Source organism: Herpailurus yagouaroundi, unplaced genomic scaffold (genome assembly GCF_014898765.1).
Source record: "Herpailurus yagouaroundi ecotype Mexico unplaced genomic scaffold, PumYag 164, whole genome shotgun sequence".
Lineage (NCBI taxonomy): Eukaryota > Metazoa > Chordata > Mammalia > Carnivora > Felidae > Herpailurus > Herpailurus yagouaroundi.
In genome coordinates this window covers 30,269,428-30,293,205 of record NW_024412405.1, presented here as the reverse complement: position 1 = coordinate 30,293,205, position 23,778 = coordinate 30,269,428, and the positions used below count along the sequence as shown (strand labels likewise).

Sequence of the window (23,778 nt, the reverse complement as noted above, 5' to 3'; positions counted from 1 at the left end):
TAATTCCAAAGGGAATCAACAAGTGCCAACTGCGATGACCCAGATGTTAGAATTATCAGATAAAGATTTTCAAGCAGCTATTATATGTATGTTCCACAAGGTCAAGACAAACACTCTTGAAATCAATGAAAAGATAGAGTTCTCAGAAGAGGAATAGAAATTGCAAATTAAAAATTTAGAAATGAAAATGATATCAGAAATAAATGTGTATTACTTGTGAAAATCCTCTCCTTTTGCCTTCTACTATGTAACCCCTTTCATAGTTCCATCTAATCTGAGAAATCCCTCTCTGTATTCCTCACTGTCTTCTCTTCGTCCATCGTCTTTCACTTGCAAACTTGGCTTTCTTTTCTTTTAACTACATATTTTCATACATAAAGCTTGTGCACAACTTATCTACTCTTACTGTTTCTTCCTCTTCACCCATCATCCATTTTTTATACTCGTGTTTTCAGGCTTTTGCTTTCAACATTCCACAGAAATTGCTCCCATTTAGGTCATCAGTGAAACTCCTCATGGCTAAACATAACGGACAATTTTCAGTCCACTTCATCTACACTCTTGTCTGAATATGGGCCACAGTGCTCGGCAGAGTAGATGCTTAATATATTTGTTGTTTCATCGCTTCTCAACCTTTTGGCTAAGATCAAGTGTAATATATTGGTTGTTTGAATAAGCGAATGACTGTTTCCTTAGCTCCCATATGAATAGACTTTGCTATTTTTTAAAATCTCTTTGGCCATTTTTCTAAGTTTCCTACATGTGTTCCTCTTCCTTTTCCCACCCGTTGGTTGCTGGGATTCACCAGAGTTTTACCCTCAGCCTCTGATCTTTCCTCTTGACGCATGCTTCTGGAGATCACCTACTCTCTTAATTAACACACCAATTATTTATCTGTAGCTCTAAACTTCTCCCAGGCTCCAACTGATTGTTTTCACTTCTAAGTCTCACAAATACAACACGACCCTCCCCCCAAAATTGAATTTTTCTCCAGGCTTCTAACATAGTTTGTAGCGCTATCATCCTCCTGGAACCCAAGGAGGAAAGCTGAGAGAACATCTTCTCTCTCACCCTGACCCTGTCTAATCACAATATTTGCTAGTTTTACTTCCTAAGTGTTTCTTGAGTCCATTCACTCTGCTCTATACCCATTATTATCGCTTAATTCAGTCTTAATCCATTTTTGACCTACAAAATTGCAATATACGCTTAATGAATGCTTTGGCTCCATTCTTTCTCCCTACAGTTCCAAACAGCTGCTAGAAAGAGTCCTTAACAACATAAATATGATCATCTTTCCTTTTCCTAAAACCCATAAATAGGTGTTCTTCCAGTAGAGCAGTCCCCCATCTGGTGGCCTTTCCAGGTTCCTGTCTTACCTCTTTCTGACTCACACCTTAAGTCTACAATAGCCAAATGCTTATAGCTATCAAAATAACCTATTTTTATGATTTTATAAACATTTGTTTTCCTCTATCTGTTGTATGTAATAGCCTTCCCCCATCTCAAATTGCAAATAATAAATGTAACAATAATAATGATGTTTATTGAGCACTTGCTGTATGTTTGGACTTGTACCTTGCTCTTACATGTACCATGATTGCATCTAATCCTCAGCATTACCTCGAATGGGTATTGCAAAATTATTATTATCATCATTTTGGAGATTAGAAAACCGAGGTATAGAGAGGTTTCAGTGACTTGCACAAGAAAATAATTGACCCAGGATCTAAATCCAGGAATTTTAACTACAGACAATTGTAACTACATGCTTACCTATGCCCAAAGTGCTTCTGTCCAACTTCCTACACTCAGCTAAGAATCACCTACAAGAAGACTTTCTTGAATAAGAAACACCATCAATGTTCTAACCTTTGTTAGAAGACTGCTAGTCATGGGGCGCCTGGGTGGCACAGTCAGTTGAGCGTCCGACTTCAGCCAGGTCACGATCTCGCGGTCCGTGAGTTCGAGCCCCGCGTCGGGCTCTGGGCTGATGGCTCGGAGCCTGGAGCCTGTTTCCGATTCTGTGTCTCCCTCTCTCTCTGCCCCTCCCCCGTTCATGCTCTGTCTCTCTCTGTCCCCAAAATAAATAAAAAACGTTGAAAAAAATTAAAAAAAAAAAAGAAGCCTGCTAGTCTCTCAGAGCACTCTACACAACTCTTATAATAGGGACCATCTTCCAGAGCTATCATTTGATGTGTCTTTTGCTCCTACTAGAATTAACTCCTCAGTGGCATGGATTATGTTTTATCTTTGTATCCATATTGCAAAATACTCCATACAGTAGGCCCTCTATAAGTAGTTGCTCAACTAAATGTGAATGGTTGTCAGTAGTCCAGCCCTCTATGTGTAGGTAGTGACTGGACTGCTCTGCTTCAGTCTCCTCAGTACTCAAGAACAATTTGGATCAACTGCAATTCGTACATTCTCTCTACTCTTGCCCAAGATTGTTCTGAATGCTGTGACCTTTTTCTTGATTCTTGATTTCTTGACCTCTTTCTTGATATCTACCCAGATAACCAAATCAGAAACCTGAGAAGCATCTAAGATTTGTCTCTCTTTCATGCCCAATAACTACTCAGTCACAATTGCCTTTATTTATATCTTATGTATGTCTCTTAATCCTTCCCCTTGATCTCGTTGTTCTGTGCTCCTCTCCATTCTGGCAATTATTACAAAATATTGTGGCTACTTATGTGCATATCATCATCTCCCTCCCTGCCACTGGTCTGAAAACTTGTTGAGGAAAAGGATAATCTTTTCATTTTCATACCCCCCTAAGTTCTGCCTCCTCTTGAGTGGTAAGTTGGGGCATGGATCAAGAGCCTAGTAGGTATTAGCTTATACTTTGCAGTAACCTAAAAAGGAAATTTCTCGTACCAGGGACTATGCTTATGATAGCCATTAAAACTGTCCATAAATATTGCAGTGCTCCTTTTAGGTATACTGTAGGGTTGCATATCCCTGCCCGTTTTGAAGTCAGATTAGCATGACTAGCTTTAGCCAATGAAATAGAGGTGACTGGATAATCTCTGGACAGAAGTTTTAAGGGCTAGCACATGATTCACTACATCCTCTTCCCTTCTCCACAGGGAGCAGGGAAGTACATAGGAATGCAAACATTGTCACATGAAATGTGAGTAAGACATAAATCTTTGCTATATTAAGCCATGGAGGCTTAAGGATTATTTGTTACTGCAACATAACTTAGCCTATCCTGACCAACATGGTATCCTTGGGTACAAGCATTTTTCTCTTCTGGAGGAGTGGCGTTCAGGGAAAATCGTGCTGCTGTCCCTTTCTTGTCTCATAGATGTTTTTATCCAGATGAATTCAGGTTAAAATTAGCATCAAGGGAAACCTTGAAATGGAACACAAGTCCCAACTTGGCAATATCCAACCTAAGAATTATGTGTAGAATGAAAAGGGTAATCGTATTTGCTTTGAAGGATAATTATGAGCTAATTGTATGTAAGAATGGAGTAACCACTTCTTTTCTTAAAAGTCTTCTTTTCTCTCTACTGGGTGTGCAGCACACAGGCGGATCCAGTCAGGGATAATACGCCTCCCAGAGCACTGCTGTGACCAAAGAATTAATGCCACAAATATTTGATTGGGATTACTTAATTAGGACATTATGTGAAAAGTTTGTCCCCAAAATAGCTCAACATGGGAAACAGGATAGCATTATAACCACACTTATTAAGCATTTAGAGTTTGCAGTGCAGCATTAGTTATGAATAGTCTACATCCTAAGAGAAAACTCTGTAGGTATTAATATTTTCAATCACCAGTGCCTCCTTGCTAGACGCACATAGCCTAGTCTGAGAAACTATTCATTTCTCATATTGTCCACCTTTCCTCTGCAGGGGACCAAATGTTCAGATAATCCCAGAGGTTTTGTTTTGTTTTTTTTTTAAGTTTATTTATTTTGAGAGAGCAGGAGAACAAGAGCAGGGGAGGGGCAGAGAGAGAGAGAGAGTGAGAGAGAGAATCCCAAGCAGGCCCTGCACTGTTAGCACAGAGCCCGATGTGGGGCTCGAACCCTCCAACAGCGAGATCATGACCTGAGCCGAAATCAAGACTTGGTTCCTTAACTGACTGAGCCACCCAGGGGCCCTGAAACAATCCCAGAATTTTAAGGCATTTCTTAAAGCCATTATGAACTCACTTCTCATTTTACTGAATTTCTTCTGATGTAGACATTCTGTTTCCCACAGCTTCTCATCCTTCCATACTTTTTTAAACGCTCTTTCATTTTTATTTCAGTCCTCCAAACATTGCCCATTTCTGTTCTTTATTTGCTGTTTCCTTGGTCTTGCTTCCATTTTTTTCAGGATGGAGCTGGTTTTCACTCCTAAGAAAACGATCATGGATCAGAAAAGGCTTGACTTTGCATAAGAAAACGATCATGGATCAGAAAAGGCTTGACTTTGCGGTTCAGTCCAAATAAACTCTTGCCCTCGGAAAGCAAACCAAACTCTACAGCGCTTCCTGTTTGGGAATCCCAGAACACACCCAAATCTAGTGCCACCTTCTCCATGAAGCCTTCCTTGATTTCCTTCAGGCAAAGCTACCTCTTATATAAAGCAGCATTTCCCTCTGTTCTCTGTAACACCACATCGTTGTATTTGCACTTACCCTCTCTGTCTCCTGCACCACACACGAACCTCCCGAGAGGCAGACAACTTGTTTTATTCACTTTTACACCTTTACTCCCTCACCAAGCCTGACACCTTATTTTTAGGATAGAGACCATTTGGTCACACCTGACGCTATAGGATGGAAGTCTCAAGTTGTAGCTTTTGGGTTGGACGAGACCCACAAGCATGTTCTGTTTGGCTCACAAAGAGTTGCCCAGCACAAGTCTTAAATATTTTTAATTTACTGCCGATCTTAAGAATGAAGAAACGTATCATTTAAAAAATCTACATTTCTAGCTCAGTCTTTAAAAACAACAACAACAATTAGGAGATTGGGCAATGGCGAGCTCAGGTTCCAACGTAGGAGCAACCACTGTAGCTGAGGGGCTGCTACCCTCCTTGGAGGGACCCTCCAAGGGAGGACCTTGGAGGACCTCCCACCCTCCTTGGGACCACGGCTCTGGTCTCCAGGTGACCACAGCTTGCCAAGAATGTCATAAGCAGCCCAGAAGCCATCAGAATAGCACCGGAATGACAGGCTCCACAGGGACACTTTTTAGGTCAGTGGTTTCAGGACTGAACACTCTCCTGATTGTCAAGCCAGAGATGAGGAATTAATGCTGACACAGGTGGGAACCCCTGGCCCGGGAAGCCCTGGACTTGCTCCCTGTCACCCTCGGGGTGATACTGCTTTGGTAATGACCGCTTCAAACTAGAGCATGCTCTCTGTTCTGCTGCTCTGGAAAACCTACTCAGAGTTCAGCCTCCAGTTTTAAGATGTGAGGATTTACATAATGAGAAGGCAAAATGGTAACCCAGTCACTTTTTAATCCAGATGCTTTCTGAAGCCTAGGGCCTCGGTGAATTTTGGGGTTTGACCCCGGGTCCTCACTCCTGTCGAAGCATTCAGTGTCTACCGTCTTTTTAAATTCCTTTTCTGGCTCTTCTCTCCTCCCTGCCACACTTCATAACTAAATGCATTTCTGTTCTTCTCATGCTAGTGTTCTCAAGTAATGTCTTGATCAGCCTCATATTTTAATCTTGTCTTTTTTTTTTTTGTCTCTACCCATCTTTTATATCGTAAAGCGTGTGGAGTTACACAAAGTAGAGAAAGTAGGACCACGAAAAATTAATACCTTTTTAGACTATGAAGGTAAGACACGACTTTTGATAGACTTTCTAGAAAATAAAGCAAAGCATATGAAAGACAAAACAATCCAATCTTCTCTCTTTTCAAAGCTGTGACAATGTGCTTCCTAATGGAAATGTGTTGCAAGTATAATTTGAAGTCCTGCTGTAGTCACTTAACTCTATCTTATAATATTTTCTCCAAAATTATCTGAAAACATTATTTTTAGTGGAAACGTAGTATTCCATCAAGAGATGTATGAAACTTACTCAGCCTTTCCGCTATACACATCAACATTGTATCTGGTTTATTTTTCACTTTATAAAAAATTTCACCCTATATTTAGCTAGTTTCTTGGAGGAGATTTCCCAAAGTGGAATTTGTGGCTTAAAAATTAAGAATGATAAAAAAAAATCTTATGAAATAGATTGCTAAATTGCTTTTAGAAAGTCCATGTTTTACAGTCTTGCTTGCTGTCTATCAGACACATGGCTATCTTACTAGCATTATGAAATTAAAAAAAATTTAATAACCAGATAGTTGTAAAAGTGTTTTAATTTGTATTTAATTTTGCTGAGTATGAATATTTCCAAATACTTATTGCCCACCGTATTAATTATTTTGTTTCTTAATTGTTAATGTTCATTGCCCACTTTTCTGTTGGCTCATTGAGAATTTTTCTGATCCCAACAAATTCTTATACATTTATGATAATAGTCCTGTGCTCTGTTATACTTACTGCAAATATTTCTCCCGATGTGCCAATGGCCTTTTTACTTTTTAGGACAATTTTGCGTACGTAAGTTAATTTTTTAAACTTAGCATGTCCCATCAACTTTCCTTTTCCTTCCTTTTATACTTAAAAGTTCGTTACAAAATGGTAATTACATGAGAAGACAGAGGTGTTATTGTGGTGATCGTTCCTCAATATCTATGGTTATCAAATAATCACCATGTACTCCTTAAACTTACATATGGTATATGTCAAGATCTCAATAAAACTTGGGGAAAAAAGGAAGTAATTTTATTTTATTTTTTTAACATTTATTTATTTTTGACAGAGACAGAGCATGAGCGGGGGTGGGGGGAGGGGGCAGAAGAGAGTGAGGGAGACACAGAATCTGAAGCAGGCTCCAGGCTCTGAGCTGTCAGCACAGAGCCTGATCCAGGGCTTGAACCCACAGACCACGAGATCATGACGGACCACAAGATCATGACCTGAGCCGAAGTCGGTCGTTCAAACACTGAACCACCCAGGCACCCCCCCAAGAAAGTAATTTTTAAAAAGCCCTTTACATTCCTGAGATCAATTAAATAGTCACATGTGTTTTCTAGCCTTTTGGTTTTAGGTTTTAAGTTTAATTTGACCAATCTGCTTCATACTTATTATGGGTCGTGGTGCCCACTGGGTAGTAACTAAAATGACCAGCTGCCAAAGGCCAGTGTGAGAGCAAACACAATGCTTGGTGTAGAGTAAATGACCGAAAAAGGCCACCAAGATCCTTCCAAATAGTTATTCTTATTTATTTTTATTTTTTGAATGTTTATTTATTTTTGAGAGAGAGAGAGAGACAGATTGTGAGCAGGGGAGGGGCAGAGAGAGAGGGAGACACAGAATCGGAATCAGGTCCAGGCTCTGAGCTGTCGGCACAGACCCCAACGTGGGGCTCGAACTCGCACACCATGAGATCGTAACCTGAGCCAAAATTAAGAGTCAGAGGCTTAACCAACTGAGCCACTCAGTCGTGCTCCCAAGTAGTTATTTTTAAACAGCATTTGGTATGTGATGCTTCCTTATTGTGAAAGAAGCTATACAAGACTGCACATGCACTTTGCTGATTTTTCTATAATTCTTCTCTACTGCTGCTGCTTTATTAGTCTTGCTTTACAACAAGTCAAAAAGTTCTCTGAATCATTTTTTGGGAAATGTTCTTAATTAGTTTTCTATTCTTTCATATTAACTCAATAATTTTATTAATTTCTCCGTACCCCACATCCCACTGGAGTCTTTGTTGTAATTTTGTTAAGTCTAAAAATTAATTTGTTATTTAAAAAGTTAATTTGTAAAGATATGACATCTTTATCATCTTGATTTGCCCATAAGGGAAAAAAAATAACAGCTAGCCTTTGTGAGGGCTTTACCATATGCCACTGGCCAATCGGGGTATTTTCACCTGTCAACCCATATAATCTGCACAGTGGTTTTCAGAAGAAGGTGCACGTTTACAAGTGAGGGGACTCAAGCACAGGCTGGAAAGCAATCCTTTAAACACAATCACTGGTGGTAATGGACATTAACTAAATTTATCCTGGTGATGTTTCACAATATATACATATACCAGATCGTTACGTTGCACACTACAAGTATTACAATGTGATATGTCAATTATATGTCAATTATATGCTAATAAAACTGGGAGAAAAATAAGGCATCAGAAAAAAATTTTAAGTGTTTAAAAGTTTACAAAACCACTAGCCAGGTTTTTCTCCAGTACGATGATCACCGTTCACTCTCTCCACCTCTTTCCTGCTTTCTTATCCTTACATTTTTTCCATTTCCCATTCCATTCCGAACTCTTTCTGTACCTGCTCTGCTTCCTCCTTTTACTCCTATATAATTGGTAGTATTATGCTGTTCTGAAGTCTAAATTTAGTTGATTTGAATTGTTATGCTTCATTAAGGAAACAGTATGAGACCTCAGTTGACCTTTGTTGTCATACCCCACCCCAATCCCCGAAGGAAGGCAGGAGTGACTTCAGAGGTATACACTGGAGATATACACTGGAGGTGTATATCTGGAGAGTATACACTGGAGATAAGTAGAAAGCCAGAACCTCTAAGATACGGGGAAGGGAAAAGAGGCAGCAGAAGGGAGGTTTCAGGATGCAATTCCACCCCCACATTTAACTTCAAGAACCTGAGAATACGTTTACTTTGAAATTATTGAGCACCTACTGGATGCCAGGAAAAGAATCCTGAAACTTTATCTTCCATCCATGATGGGTGATGTATCTATTGGGGTTTTGCAAGTTTGTGGAAGAAAACTTCCAGTATCCTAAAGAGCCCCAGGCCATGCCAGGGGAATTTTCTCCACCTTGCCCCTACAGAAGAAAGCAGCATTCACTTCACTGCTTATCCTAGAGCAGAAAAGGGCTTTAATTCGTGATTGATCTGACAGGATGACAACGCAGTTCAATTAATGTAGATTCCTGAAACACTTCCAGGTTGATGTATCTATTCACAGCCCTCCATGGATTGGACTTTCATCCCCCGAGGGCTTCTTACAATTCAGTTTTGGCCCTTGAGACCAAGACCAGATCTAAGCCTGGCTGGGGGTACCTGAGGCCCAGCATGGCCCAGTGTAACATGCAGGCTTGTGGCCATATGGCATCCCCCGAGCCTGCCATTCTCTGATCTGTGCCAGAATGGGCATACACGGGGATATTCCAGGATTTGAAGGGAGACTCAAAATGTCATAGAGCCAGTATGAGGTTAACCTTTCATTTCTCTTCTTTATGGCATGAGTAGAAGTGGAACCAAGAGGAAGCAGAAAACGCCATTATTTTTTTTAATTTTTAAGTTTTTTAAGTTTTTAAGTTTTTTATTTTATTTTTGAGAGAGAGAGAGAGAGAGAGCATGAGCAGGGGAGGGGCAGAGAGAGAGAGGGAGACACAGGGCCCAAAGCAGGCTCCAGGCTCTGAGCTGTCAGCGCAGAGACTGACGCAGGGCTGCAACTCATGAACCATGAGATCAGGACCTGAGCCCAAGTTGGCACTCAACCAACCGAACCACCCAGGCGCCTCTCTGTCATTATTATTATTTTTAAATGTGTGTTTATGTTTGAGAGAGACAGCACGAGCAGGGGAGGTGCAGAGAGAGAAGAGGACAGGAGACAAAGGATCTGAAGGGGGCTCACACCGATCGCAGAGAGCCAGATACCGAGCTTGAACTCAGGAACGGTGAGATCATGACCTGAGCCAAAGTCAGATGCTCAATTGACGCAGCCACCCAGGCTCCCCATGAAAATGCCATTATTGATTTTAAGGCATGACAGGTTGAGGTTAGGACACATAATATAAAACTTTTGGGCTCTCTGAGGTATGGCCTGTTTGTACGTATTAAATAGGTTTTTTAAAATGTCCCAAGATGAGAGACCTGCCATGGTTACGGATTTCACCCACTGGGCCTCACATATTTTGAGGAGAGAAATATCTGGCCGACTGGTGATTTCTTTTTTGAGGGAGTGCTTGGTTGGATGGTCAGATGGGAATAATATATATAATATATATATAATATATATATATTATATATGTATTATTTTCCCTGTGTTGCTATTTGGACTCCACAAGACTGAATGGCAGTTTGGCTCAATTAATTTTAGATGCTGCCTATTATGTAAGAGCGAAGTAAGCTTCCCAGAAAGAGCCACACCTTCCAATAAGCATCCTGACAAGCATATTGGGAAGAAGGGAGAAATTGCATAGGGGTGTAGGGGCGGGGAGGCTGCCAGATGGTGGGGGCAGAAGGAGGCAATGCCTCGAAGGCCAAGTTAAAGGAAGAGCTTCGAGAGAAATTCCCATCTGTGGGGAGGGGGAGGGAGGGGCAGCACAGAGGAGTAGTAAGAAAAGAGAGCTTACAGAAGAATATCAGAATATCAGAAAACAGGAGGTCATTTTCGATATGGACCTCCCACCTAAGGGACTAAGAAAGAAACCGTAAACACGAGAATGTACATCAAGGACATGTACATTTGTTTCATTCACAAATGAAGGGTGACTGTCCTCTGAGAGTTCACTTAGTGGCCTTGAGAAGGGAACTTTCTTAGTATCAAAATTGTGCCCATTTACCAGTGTTCACAAGTTGCTGTGAAATGCTGACAACTTGTTTAGATATTGTTTGTTTTTACTATTAAAGCCTCTGATGCCTTTTAATGAAATCCACTTCATAAAACACAAAGGCATGTCTCTTTTCTCTTACTGAAAGAAAAATACTAGTGAAGCTCTTGGCCGTGTTCTTTCCGTATAATGGAATCTGAGATATAAATGCAATATTTAACACATCTGAAATTTAGAATGCCCGTTTTAAACGTTCGCATGCACATCACTCCATGTGCGTTCCTCATTTTGCTAATTTTGACCAAAGAATTACTTACCGGTTGAACTAAACTCTTTATGAACGAATTTACAATTAAGATCTTCCTCATACGATGAAATTGTTACAAAGACTATGTAAGCACGAGGCTCCATTTAGATTTCATTAACAAAATGCTTCGAATAGGAAGATAAGGAAAGAGCAACATTCAAGTCTTCTAATGCATAAAGCAAAGCAGTATTAATTTAAAAGGGGAAGGGATACAAAGACAATGGAAACCAGCAAAGAGTTCTGTCTCTAGGCATGGGAAGGGGTTTGTATGTAGTGCGGACAGACACAAATGCGTAAATGGACGTGCACAGTGCAAGAAGCACTCATCACAAATAAATTTGCTTGGATTCAACGGTGGAGCCGAGACCCTTGGTCAATGTTGAGACCGCGCCACCTTCTGGTTGCCATGTGCATGGCAGGCACTCATATTGTTTACAGACCTAGCATTTCTGTTTTATGCAAAACTTATATTGAAGGGAGGCTGCAGATACGTTACTTGTGCTGTGCACTCCGTCCCCTGGGAACCGTATTGGAATGAGAACACGATCCATAAATGTACTCCAGTGACTGCTCTGCTTGAAAATCTGAGTTTGCCTTTTAAGCCTGATCAACTGTAATGGTGTATGATAGGCCAGACAGAGCACAGGCACTAACGGCAAGCGCGAGCAGGAGGCTTCGGTTGCCCGTCTTTTCCTGTCTTTTCCCTGGTTGCCACTTTGGGAACTTCTTAGCGTCGCAGAAATGGAGCCCCAGGAAACGCGGCAAGGCCTCTGCTGGTCCGGGAAAGCAGATGAGAGCTGTGCCGCGGTGCCTGCAAAGCTACGAAACAACAAGTAAACAGGGGCGCTAATTTCCGGACAACTGCTGACACACAGTTGTGGCCAAATGGTGATTTGGGGAATTATGTCCTGCTGAAATTCCTTCTTCGTTTCAGTTGGATCGTTTATGGTGTCATGGCCTTGGGAGTCTTGGCTGGAGAGGTGAGTTCAGCAATGATACACCTTTGCCACCGCGCCAGGGCATCCTGACAAGAGGACTTTGGGAGGACACGTGACCACCCATTTTATGCGTGGATCTGCCATAGCCGCATATGAAGCTCCGCTGTTGGAAAAGATAGTCACAAAGGAAAGGTGGTGTTTTTCCCACGTGCTTTAATTAAGGAGTCTATATGTCTTCATCAAAATTAGGCCTAAAACCTTAAATGCTTGAGGTTAAATGCTTAAATGCTAGGAACTTTGTGAAAGCTTCTATAGAGGCAAATATATTTATATAGACAAAATAAGCCTAGTTGAATAATTGTTCCTTACATTTTATCAATGTAGACTTCTAAGATTCCTTGGGCAGGCAACCCTATGCCACCCCACCTCCCATCCTCTCCCATCTCCTGCTCACCACTCTGCACACACACACACACACACACACACACACACACTGAGCCCCGAGAATAAAACAGAGAGGTGGTAATACTTTTACCAACAGAAAGAAGTAAAGTTTGTAATGATCTGGATGGCTTCTTCAACTTTCTATTTCATGTTACCTATGTTGACAGAAACTGTAATAGTTTTGCAAATTGAACCACTTCTGAATCTACAAATAAAATGATCAAGAAAGGTAGTGGTTAGAAAAAAAGAAAATGCAGGTTTAATTTTTCAAAACGAGATTTAGCTGTTGTGGTGGTAACTCATGGTCCTAAATTAATACTGGGATTTGCTCTATTTAAAGTTTGATTATGAAGGTTAAAGTCTTCTGAGATGGGTGTTTTAGAGGGTACCCCAACCAAAAGAACAGTGAGGTGAAAGTGTGAGATTGAGCAGATGATGCAGTCAGAGCCCCCTGGAAGTCATGAACTTAGAAGCTCGCCATTTGGCAGCAGAGTAACTGATTCGGGGAAGTGTCATACGGGATGCTGAAAGTGGTGGGTGAAAGTATGAAGAGGATTATTATATGATATCATAGTATCTCTCTACAGAATTCATTAGAAAGGATGAAATAGGAACTTGAAAGTGGAGGAACGTGGTAAATCTCCCCTTGGCCAAGTGATCAAAGTTAACACCACCAGCAGATCTCGTCTCTGCTTCCCGGTATGAAGCACTGAGAAGAATTTAGCACCCCTTCCATGACATTGCCACAAAAGCTCAAAATCCAAAACTAAATTCAGGACGAAACCTCAAGGCAACCCTAAATGATGGACATTCTATATGATAATTGGCTTCACTCACAAAACGTCAGGGCTACGAAATACAAAGAAAGACTCAAATGCTGTTCCAGGTTAAAGAAAACTGGAGACAGGATGGCTTGAACAAAGCATGTGGCTTTGGATTCTCTCTCTTACAAAAGGCGTGGAGTCAATTGGCAAAATATTCTATAGCTTAGCTAATAGCACTGTCTTGGGGTTAGTCTGTCTCCTGATCTTGTGGATTGTAGCGTGGCTACCTAAGACAACTTCTTGCTTTTAGGAAATACATCTCTGCAATTTCTCTTAAATGACTCACTTAAAAAGATGGCAAATGCTAATATCTAGACAATTTGTATATGAGAAGTCTTTGCATTTTCCCTTCAGTCTTTCTGCAAGTCTGACATTTAAAACAAAAAAACTTTTTTTATTTATTTTTGGGACAGAGAGAGACAGAGCATGAACGGGGGAGGGGCAGAGAGAGAGCAGGAGGCACAGAATCGGAAACAGGCTCCAGGCTCTGAGCCATCAGCCCAGAGCCTGACGCGGGGCTCGAACTCACGGACCGCGAGATCGTGACCTGGTTGAAGTCGGACGCTTAACCGACTGCGCCACCCAGGCGCCCCTAAAACAAACAACTTTTAAAAATCAACAAAATACGGACAAAAATGCAATTTCTTCCAGCTCATGCAGTACCAAATAACAAGTAACTCTAACTTTTCTAACCAAAAAGCAAGTTGTTTTAGTCTCAGATACACTCAACTTCAGGCACTGAAGGTGGAATTTGGAAAGCAGATCTTTTCAGAGGACCCTCTTTGCACAACCAGCTGCAAATCAGCTTCCTGGCCTATTTGAGCCCAATACTTTCTCTTCTCTTCTTGCCAACACTCTGTTCCTTCTTTCATTCAAAGGACTTTTATGGCACAGCCTGACCCTGTAAACTGCTGGCTATTCAGAGAGGAGCCAGACTCAGCTTCCAGTCTATGGCACACAGAGAGAATTCCAGTGGACTATATTTCAAAGTGCCACCACAGTGGAAAAACAAGGGGAGAAAATGGTACCATGGACAATTTCAAGGAGGAGGCCCGAGTTTCAGGCCCCAGTCAGAGGGAGATTGAAGACGTTGAGGGGGAGCAGGGGTGCAGTTGTAGAGGGGTCTTTCCAGGACCCGTTATTATGGGACATCAGCTCAGTGGTGAGGGGTGTGACTGCCCCCCAGGCAGGGGCTGGAGCACATCACGTTTGTCCCGCTAGAGCATTTGAGTTCTACATCTTGGTGGTGGAAAACCACTGAAAGATCATGCTTAGATTTATATGTTCAAAGGGCCCTTGTTTCTCAGGCTCCCTTTGTAATTCTTTCACTGGTCAATTGACTTTTCCTCAGTGAATGACTGTTTGAAGTCAGATGCCGTACTGGTTTGAGGTACACATGACCAAAAAAAATATGATTTTTGCTCTAACAGAGTGTCTCCATTCTGCAGTCTCTGTGGCTTTTTTCTTCCTGCTTTCTACCACTTAAAGGTGAGCCATGTTAAAGACCACTGTAAGTCGTACTTGGTCTGCCCTGTATTTATTTATGCTTCTTAACCTCTCCCTGGAACTCCTAAACCTGCTCTCCTTATTAAGCTAGAAGGAGAAAGTACTCGAAATACACCACAGTGCAATAGAAGGCAAACTTTGCCTTTCCCTAACCAAAGTAGCCAGTTTAAACTATACTCAAAGCTTTATGCCCAATTCTAGCAGGTAATATTAAAATTATAGGATTCCTTGAAACTCATCTTTTTAATCCATTTACTTAACAATATTCCTGTCATCTTAACATTTATAAGATAAAATAATTGTATCATTTGTATAATTCTGAAACGTAGTTAGCCATTATTTTCAATTATTTTTTCGCAATATAGTATGATCATTTATATTTCATGCTTAGTACACTAATTAGGTTAATAGCCTCTAGTGCTAAGCACTGTAGTATTTTATTTCATGGTGTTTGAAAGCTATCTTGTATGGAATATAATTTTCACTGTTTAAATTCACATATTATCATTTTTTGAAGTATATTTTCATTGTAAGAATCAGCAAGGGGAAAATACTCAAGGTAGCTTAGATTTTCTCAAAGAAAATAATATGTCATTCAACCAAAGCACCTACTGTGTACCTAGCATTTGGTTAGGAGCTCTCAGAGGACACTGAAGAAAGAAAAGGGGACAGGGAGGGGGAGCATAGCAGGGACTTCTTTAGAAAAATTCATTTGGTAGTTAAGGAAATAACAGGTTTCTCTAATACATACTTCCATAAGCTTCACAGGCAAAATTTGAATTTCAATCCTCAAGCTGCTTTCTTTTTTTTTTTTAATTTTTTTTAACGTTTATTTATTTTTGAGACAGAGAGAGACAGAGCATGAACGGGGGAGGGGCAGAGAGAGAGGGAGACACAGAATCGGAAACAGGCTCCAGGCTCTGAGCCATCAGCCCAGAGTCCAACGCGGGGCTCGAACTCACGCACCGTGAGATCGTGACCTGAGCTGAAGTCGGACGCTTAACCGACTGAGCCACCCAGGCGCCCCTCAAGCTGCTACCTTCTAGCAACACAAATACAGGCACCGTGACCACTCTAAGACTCAGCTTCCTTGCAGTAAAATGCAGATAATAGTGACATATCGGTGTCTCTTTCTCTTCTTCCCTTCACTCTTAGACTCCAACACATGGCTCCCCTTAAGGGGTAAGTCCGTGTTGTGGTCTCTATGTTGTGGTCAACATGGCGACGCCTACGGCCCTCACACCTCTTGCTCATATGGCAGCTCCTGGACATTACACTCAGACTCATGTCAAATCCATTCCACAGTTCTTTGAGCTTCAGTTACTTCAGGAAAGAGAAACTAAGGAGTAGAAAAGCAAGTGCGTGGATTGATTTGAAATTTAGGGTATTTATGGATCTTGTAATGAACTAAATAAATAACGATTTGGGTTTTTTAATTTTTTTTTTTTTTTTAGATTTTTTTATTTTTAAGTAATCTCTACACCCAACACAGGGCTTGAATTTACAATCCTGAGATTAAGAATCATATGTTCCTCCAACTGAACCACCCGGGCACCCCTGACTTGCAGGTTTTTAATAATTAGAACATTTGTGCTACTATTCTTCCCTTTTCTTGTCCCCCCCCCCATATATTCTATCCGGTTAGTTACCTTTTTAAATAGATGCCCATAATTTTTATTCATTTATTCTTTGCATTTCCACTGCTACTCCCTTTCCCCGGGCCCCACTGCCGTCCTTCCAGACTGTTGGCAAAAGTTTTCTCATCTGTGGCTAGCATCCCCCTCTCTGGGCCATTCTATCCATGGCAGCCCAGACTTTTCTGCTTGAAATTGTATCTCTCTTATGCTCCAGAACACCCTATCATTTAAAGTGCTCTCTAATCTGAAACCAGCTGACTCCTCATATTCCTTATATTTCAGCAAAAACAAACAGCTTGCTTAGTTGTCCTTATATGATTTCCTGGATGATTTCCATCTATGTTGTGTCCTCCACCTGCAAAAATCTTCCCTCCCTGTCCTACCCGTTCCAACTCAGCACGGACAAATCCAACCTCCCTCAAGCCTCAACTCAAATATTACCTCCTCCCTGAGGTCTTTGTAATTGTCCCTACTCCAACATAATCTTAGCCCTTTTAATCTTCATATTGAAGAAACTGCTCTTGCATAAAACCTATAAAAATCCCAACGTACTGCACCTCTTTTGGGAAACTGTCACTTCTTCCCCTGCAAATGGGGTGTTAATGCAGGTGAAATCACTACTGTATAAGCTATAGGTCTTAACCAGCTTTGTATTTTCAAAGTATTTAGCATAATGTCTTTATACTAACATTTATTCAATGAGTAAATGACTTTTAATCACAGCATTTATCTGTTTATTTATTCAACAAGTATTTATTGAACACCTGCTAGGTATGAAGTGTTGTCCTAAGTATGGGATTCACCGATAAGCCAAACAGACCCCAGTCCCTGTCCACAAGGAGCGTGAAGTTTAGTGTTTGAGAAGGATGTGGGAGGGGACTGACAGTAGATGATGAAATAAGAAAAACATACAGCATTTTAGAAAGCGACAAGTTCTGTGAAAAGGAAGTTAGAGGAGTTTCGTAGGCCTCAGACGTCAAGTGGGTGGTGGTGAGGACTGTGGTTTAAATAGGCTTGCCTCACTAAGCTCCGCGAGAAAACTGAGCAAAAACTGGAAGGAGGGAAGCCAGTCCCCTGGAGTCCCTCCAGACTCAGTCTTTCAGAGACTGAGAGGAAGCGCCTTGCGGCAGAGGGAAAAGCAAGTGGAAAACCCTAAGGGAGGAGCCTAGCTGGCATGTTCCGGCACCACAACAGGGCAGAGCAGCCGGGAGACATGTGAGAAGGGGACAGGAGCAGGGGCTGAGATTAGAGAGGGAGTGTGGGCAGGGAAGGCAGATCATGTAAGGACTCCAGCTTTTCCCCTGGGAGAAACCTGAAGCCGCTGAAGGGCTTCGAGCCAAGGAGTGGTGCAGTCTAGTCCAGCCTTTATCATATTTACCCTCATTACTTTTTCACCTTTTGTGCATAAAGATGTTGACTTAAGATAGATGCATCTAACAGAGTCCAAATATTATAAGCACGCGCCATCAGTGGACACCAGAGTATGGGAAAGAGTTCATTCTCCAACATGCTGGCTCAGAGACCAGGGAGATGAAAAGGTGGCAGGAAAGGGGGCACAGTGACCTAACTGCAGTGCAGTCGGTGGACTGCTTCTTTCCCTTTAGTCCACATATGCTAACCAGAAGCCTTTAGTCCTTCTGAAATTTTACTTAAAATTTCAGGTATTCTACACCTGAATAGGCTTGTCAGTGCATAAAGCAGCAGTAATGGTTAAGTTACTAAGTATTCCACACAATTGTCCAATAAGCCATTGGTTTTAAGTCCAGTTTTGGAAACATCATTTTCATTTCATTTTACTGGCAAAGAGGGCAAATTTAAATTGGGTCTACGGAGGGGCGCCTGGGTGGCTGAGTCAGTTAAGCATCCGACTTTGGCTCAGGTCACGATCTCACCCTTAGTGGGTTTGAGCTCCCCATCGGGCTCTGTGCCGACAGCTCGGAGCCTGGAGCTGCTTCCAGTTCTGTGTCTCTCACTCTGCCCCTCCCCTGCTCAGACTCTATCTCTCTCTCCTAAAAGTAAACATTAAAAAATAATAATAATAAGTTAGTTGAGCCTACTGAATTTGTCTTGCTTTCCCACTGTATCCTCTCGTGTAACTACTAATGAGGAGTGAATTCACTAAAAATTGGTCATCCCAAGGAAAAAGTTGGGAAGGGGTGACAGTGCCTCATACACTGGGTCCAGGGTGGCAGATGTGGGGGCAGGACTCACTCTGGTCCCTTGCCACGGGTCACAGGTCATTCCCGAGGTGCTGAGGAAAGAGTCCTGATGAGGCTTCCTCACGAAGAACCCAAAGTGTCCTGGCGTCTTGTTCAGCTCAATTTTGTGCCTGAGTGACCTTGCCAGAGTGTGCCATGGGTGTAGAGCCATCAGCTCTACTGTATTAGGGAGGGGATGGTGGGGGCTGATTTGGGACTGGTGCCTCCCTTCCCATTACTGTTCTCATGGTCACTGACCACTTGTGGATTCAAGCCTCTAAATTAGAGGAAAGGTCCAAACTTAATACAGAGTTTCCTCAATCACAGCAGAGAAACAGGCTTCAGTGGCCCGGGTCTAGCATCAGACTATTGGCATCTGGTGTAGCCTGAGTACCCTGGGCCCTCTGCTCTTCCCTTCCTGTGCTGTGTGACCTTGGGAAAGCTGTCCAGCCTCCCTGAGCTTCCGCTCCTACATTTGTCAGTTGGTTGACAAAACTGACTTTGTAATATCGTTGTCAGAGTTTTAGGAATAATCTTTGTGGACCTGGAGAACGGTAGCTCTACAATAAATGCCGATTCATAATCTCAAATGGATCTAACGTTACACCGAATATACTTCTTCCCATTGACGTATTTTAGCAATTTGCCTTTCACCTGCATAAGAGACTCGTGACTTTTCCTGTGTTTCGATGTGACTGGTGCTATCGAGTCCACATACATTTTAGAAAACTTGATTTTCAAGGTAATTCTTCTACCGGGCTGCTAACAATGAAGTGGAAATTGCTGTTTGTTTAGCTATAAAGAATATTCCCAGAGGGAGTATTGTGAAATCTCAGATGGGCAGAAAGAATCGGCGAGTGAATTTTACAGTTCTTTTTTATCCCCAGAGACTTTCCGAGAGAGATACATTTTGCACACCGAGGGTTTTAGTCCATCTCTGTACCCATATTTTGGGAGATCTGTTCTATGTCAGGCTCTGAGAGTAGCAAGGGACGGGGCTTTAGCTCCTAGCCTAGAAAAAGTTTCCAGTCTGGTAGATAAAACACTTTATGTTGTATTCTATTACAAGGTGATGAGTTCCAGCACAGTGTAGCCATACCTGAGGGCCGAGGGATGATTTTGACCGTCTCTTGCTGTCTAGTCTGGCTGAATGCTTTGGTGGTGAGAAATGAGGGACCAGGATATGGTGACTGTAGGAGGCCATTCCCTGCCAAGACGGGACTGGGTTCTGGGTGCTAATGGGGGAAGAGTAACCGGGGTACAACAAGCGTTGGGCACTTGCATTTTTCCAAGTGGTTAGTGGTACTAGCATTTCCATTTTTTGGTGCCTTGTTCACTCTTTAACGATGATGAAAACTGTCCACTCTTTTCCCACCTGTGGAAATTGTGACCAATTCCCATCTGCGCACACAGAAGAAACACAGGCAGGTAACCCAGAACAGCGACGCTCTGATACTCGTGTGTCCTCCCTGTCGACAACAGGGTCCAGGCTGCAATGCAGACGGAGTCTAAGGGACTTAAAACGACAGGGGCGTGGGAAGCCACCGCCGAAGGCGGCTCTGACACGGGGATGGGCCTTTCTCGTCCTGCCCAAACCCGAGCCGTTCTCAAGCTGTTTAACTTGCGGTTCTTTTCTCCGGTTGCCTTTTCTTTGAAAACTAATTGTAGATGTGAAATGGCCATGTTTAAATAATTCATAAAAAAATATAATAAATCCAGAGGAAAGTGGCAGAGGTGCGGAGGAACCTGGTGAAGTACAAAGGAGGGGTCGAGCCCGGCGCAGTTTTCCAAGAGGCTCTCCTCACTCTGGAGTGCTTAATGAGGCCCGCCTGCCCGCGTGGCCCTGGGTTGGTTTTGTTCTTTCAAGAGAGCTGTTGACCTCACCCTGCATTAGAACGCACGGAGCGGTCGCTTCTCACGATTCGTGAAAACATTTGTAAATGCTGTTATTTGGGCATGGGGGAAAAAAATCGGTACCTTCTGACTGAGGGAAACTCATACATTTATAATTGTATTTTTTAATGTCGAGGAACAGCCTTTTAGCCCTAGCAATTATGCAAACCAGTTAGACAACATTGTTTAATGTAGGCAACTAAATGCCCAGAAGATCCTTCGCTAGAAAAACAAGAGCTTCTGCAACTTTTGGAGACTTCTTCCAGCCAGACAATTAATGGAACTAACTCAACGGTGCCTTTGTAAGGTTTATAGCTCCTGGAACTACGGCCGTGCCTACAGAACTATTTTAAATGTTACACCCTTGAAACTTCTAGATCAATTAGTTTGTGATAGAAGGCAATCTCTAGGTCTAAAACTACTTTTTTTACGCTGATATATCATTTTCAGTAATAGGCTTTTTCTTTTTTCTTATCTTTTTCTTTCTTTCCTTTTTTTCTTTTTTCTTTTTTTTTTTCTGTAGAGCTAATTAGTAACTCCTGCCCTGGAGGGGCTGCTGCACATTGGTTAGACTTTCTTCCCTAAACTTCGAGGGAATTTCCACCATGTTCTTCATAGCCCCTCATCAGATGTGGGGAGGAGGGTAGCTAGAATCGTAGGGAAAAAGTGGGTACTAGTGCTATAAGGAGATGACACAGGTCTCTATTCTGTTACACCTGCTAAACACGTCAAGGTTTTAGAACCAGTGCTGTTCAAATATGCACTGTGTCAACTATTCTATATGCCCACTGTAGTTTCTCTTTTAAAAGTGCCCTGGCATTTCCTCTGTCACATAATACCAAATATGCTTCTGCCCAATGCTTTGTGATGGAAAAAGTGGTCTTCAGAGTTGCCATTCAAAAATATCCATGTGGCTCCTTAAATCCTACCGCGTCTCTTTTGTTTTCCCAAGTCTCAGCCGAGGAAATGTTTGTCACTTAATTGCTGCTGAGGATCACAGATGATGGTTTATAGGTTTAGGCAAATAGTGGGCAGCACTTTGTTAACTAACGGAAGAGCACGCTGGTACTTGATAATTATCCTACGGAGCTCAATTGGCCCTTAACGGCACCTTCCCCCCCCCGCCCCCCAGCATCGGGGAGCCTGTTTCAAAACAAAAGCTCCTTCTTGTTAATTAACCTGTGTGCACTTGTTACAAATGAAACCTATTTGTTTCCAGCTAATACATTTGCCGCTACTTTAAATATTCATTTATTATTATGCTTGTTAAGTGAAAGGTGGAGAAGAATGGCTTGGATGACTTCCATCAGTAGGCACTGAGCTTTAAGAGATCAGCAAATAGACTAATATGTCAATTATGTTGCCCTGTGCTCTGTGGGCCCCCAAATCTGCTTAAGAAAGATGAGCTTCTCTCAACCATGAAAACCAGATAGGGGCAATTGAGAAGCAAGGCACCCACAACAGTAATCCGTGAATTTTCATTAGAGGAGAATTTTCTTGAATGTGAAATGCAATTCGTGTGAAACTTGGTTCCATTTCTCAATCTATGTCATGACTGTTTTGTGTCTGGGTGGACAAAAAAGTGGATACATGCAACAGATATGTCTTGATTTTCCCTTCCCCCAAATGAAACGATAAACCAAAATTATGAGGAATTTGCTTACTTTTATGCAAAACTAATTTGAGAATCATAAGGAAATATAGGTACACACCATAATATGTCAGAAGTGTGGTAATTGAAAAAGCAGTAGAAACAAACATGCATTCATTTAGCATATTTTATATAAAATCTAGAATAAAGTGGTGATCCTTAGAAAGCCTGCCAAAATGATCACTTAAAGTTTGGGTGATCCTGTAATTGGTTTTAGGTATTTGTTATTGTTCTCCAAAACTCATGTTGGAAAATTTTCTAAAACACATTATTCTCAAAGTAAGAGTAACCTACCTTACAAATTATTTAAAGAGATGAAAAAATAATATTTTATGCCAATATCAGGAAGAACTTTTAACTTTGATTTGGATGAATATTGAAATGTCATGGCTTTAAAATTTGCCCTTCGGAATATTTTCTTTTTGTTTTTGTTGCATCAAAAATCACACTTGTGTGACTTCAGTTAGGTTCTCTTAACTGCATAACAGAGTTCAAAATACACTTGAATATTGATGGAAGCAACATTCCCACAGCCACCAATCAATTACTTTGATTCTTCTGTTTTAAAATTGGTCCAATAATGCATTTTAGAATAGGTCAATACTGCCTGCTACATGGAGTAATGTCTAATTTGTTTCTATTCATCATGATCATGTAGTTAAGAACAATATGCTTAAAATCCCCAGTTGTCACTGGGAAGAATGATATGTAAAATTGACAAAAGAATTTATAAAATTGCTATATTGGTATAATGTTTTTAAGAGATGTGGGGCACCGGGGTGGCTCAATCATTTAAGCGTCTGATTCTTGGTTTCAGCTCAGGTCATGATCTCATGGTTCGTGGGATTGAGCCCCATGTTGGGCTCTGCGCTGACAGAGCAGAGCCTACTTGGGATTTTCTCTCTCTCTCTCTCCTTCTGCCCCCACCCTGCTCTCTCTCTCTCTCTCTCTCTCTCTCAAAATAAACTTTAAAGAGATAGAGAGAGAAAGTGAAAGAGAGAGATGTAACATATCCCTGCATCATCTTTTTCCCATCACCAGGTAATATTCTGGATATATTATACATTTGCATTAACTTGATGGGTCAGCACACCTGAACACCCACATTCTCTGTTTACCAACTCAAAAGGGACCACTTCTCTATGCCCAGAAGGAATGTTTCTTGCTGCTCCCTGCAGCATCATTCAGAAAAATTAGAGAAAACAAACCTTTCACTCTCACCTTACCAAATCACTTCTCTTCTCAATACAAATTCTTCAGCAGCAGCAGCAGCAGCAGCAGCAGCAAATATTTATGAGTACTTGTATGTGGCAAGGGATATGACGATGGTACCAGAAGGATTGTGAGAACATCCACTACCATCATACTATAAGTTTTGCCCTCACCAACTAGGGATGGTTATCAGGGGACCACAAGAAGGGGAAACATGGAAGTTCATCCTCTGGCTAAAGTCCTCTGTGTACTTCACCCTTTAAAAGAATGTAAATTCAGAGCACCTGGGTGGCTCAGTTAGTTAAGCATCCAACTCTTGATGTTGGCTCAGATCATGATCTCAAGGTTCCATGAGTTCGAGCCCTGCATCAGTCTCTGTGCTGAGTGTGGAATCTGCTTGGGATTCTCTCTCTCTATCCCTCCCCCATGCTACTCTCTTCCTCTCTCTCTCTCTCTCTCTCTCTCTCTCTTAAAATAAACATTTTTTAAAAAGACTGCAAATTCATTATGTAACACACCAAAGGAAAAAACACTGACCTGAGACTCTGGAAAACTCCACA

General features: G+C 41.7%; 1 pseudogene; it reads right to left on the bottom strand.

Annotated features, from left to right (window-relative positions):
• Positions 1–23,778, bottom strand: part of LOC121037898 (40S ribosomal protein S4-like) — a 33,164-nt pseudogene that overhangs the window by 5,871 nt on the left and 3,515 nt on the right.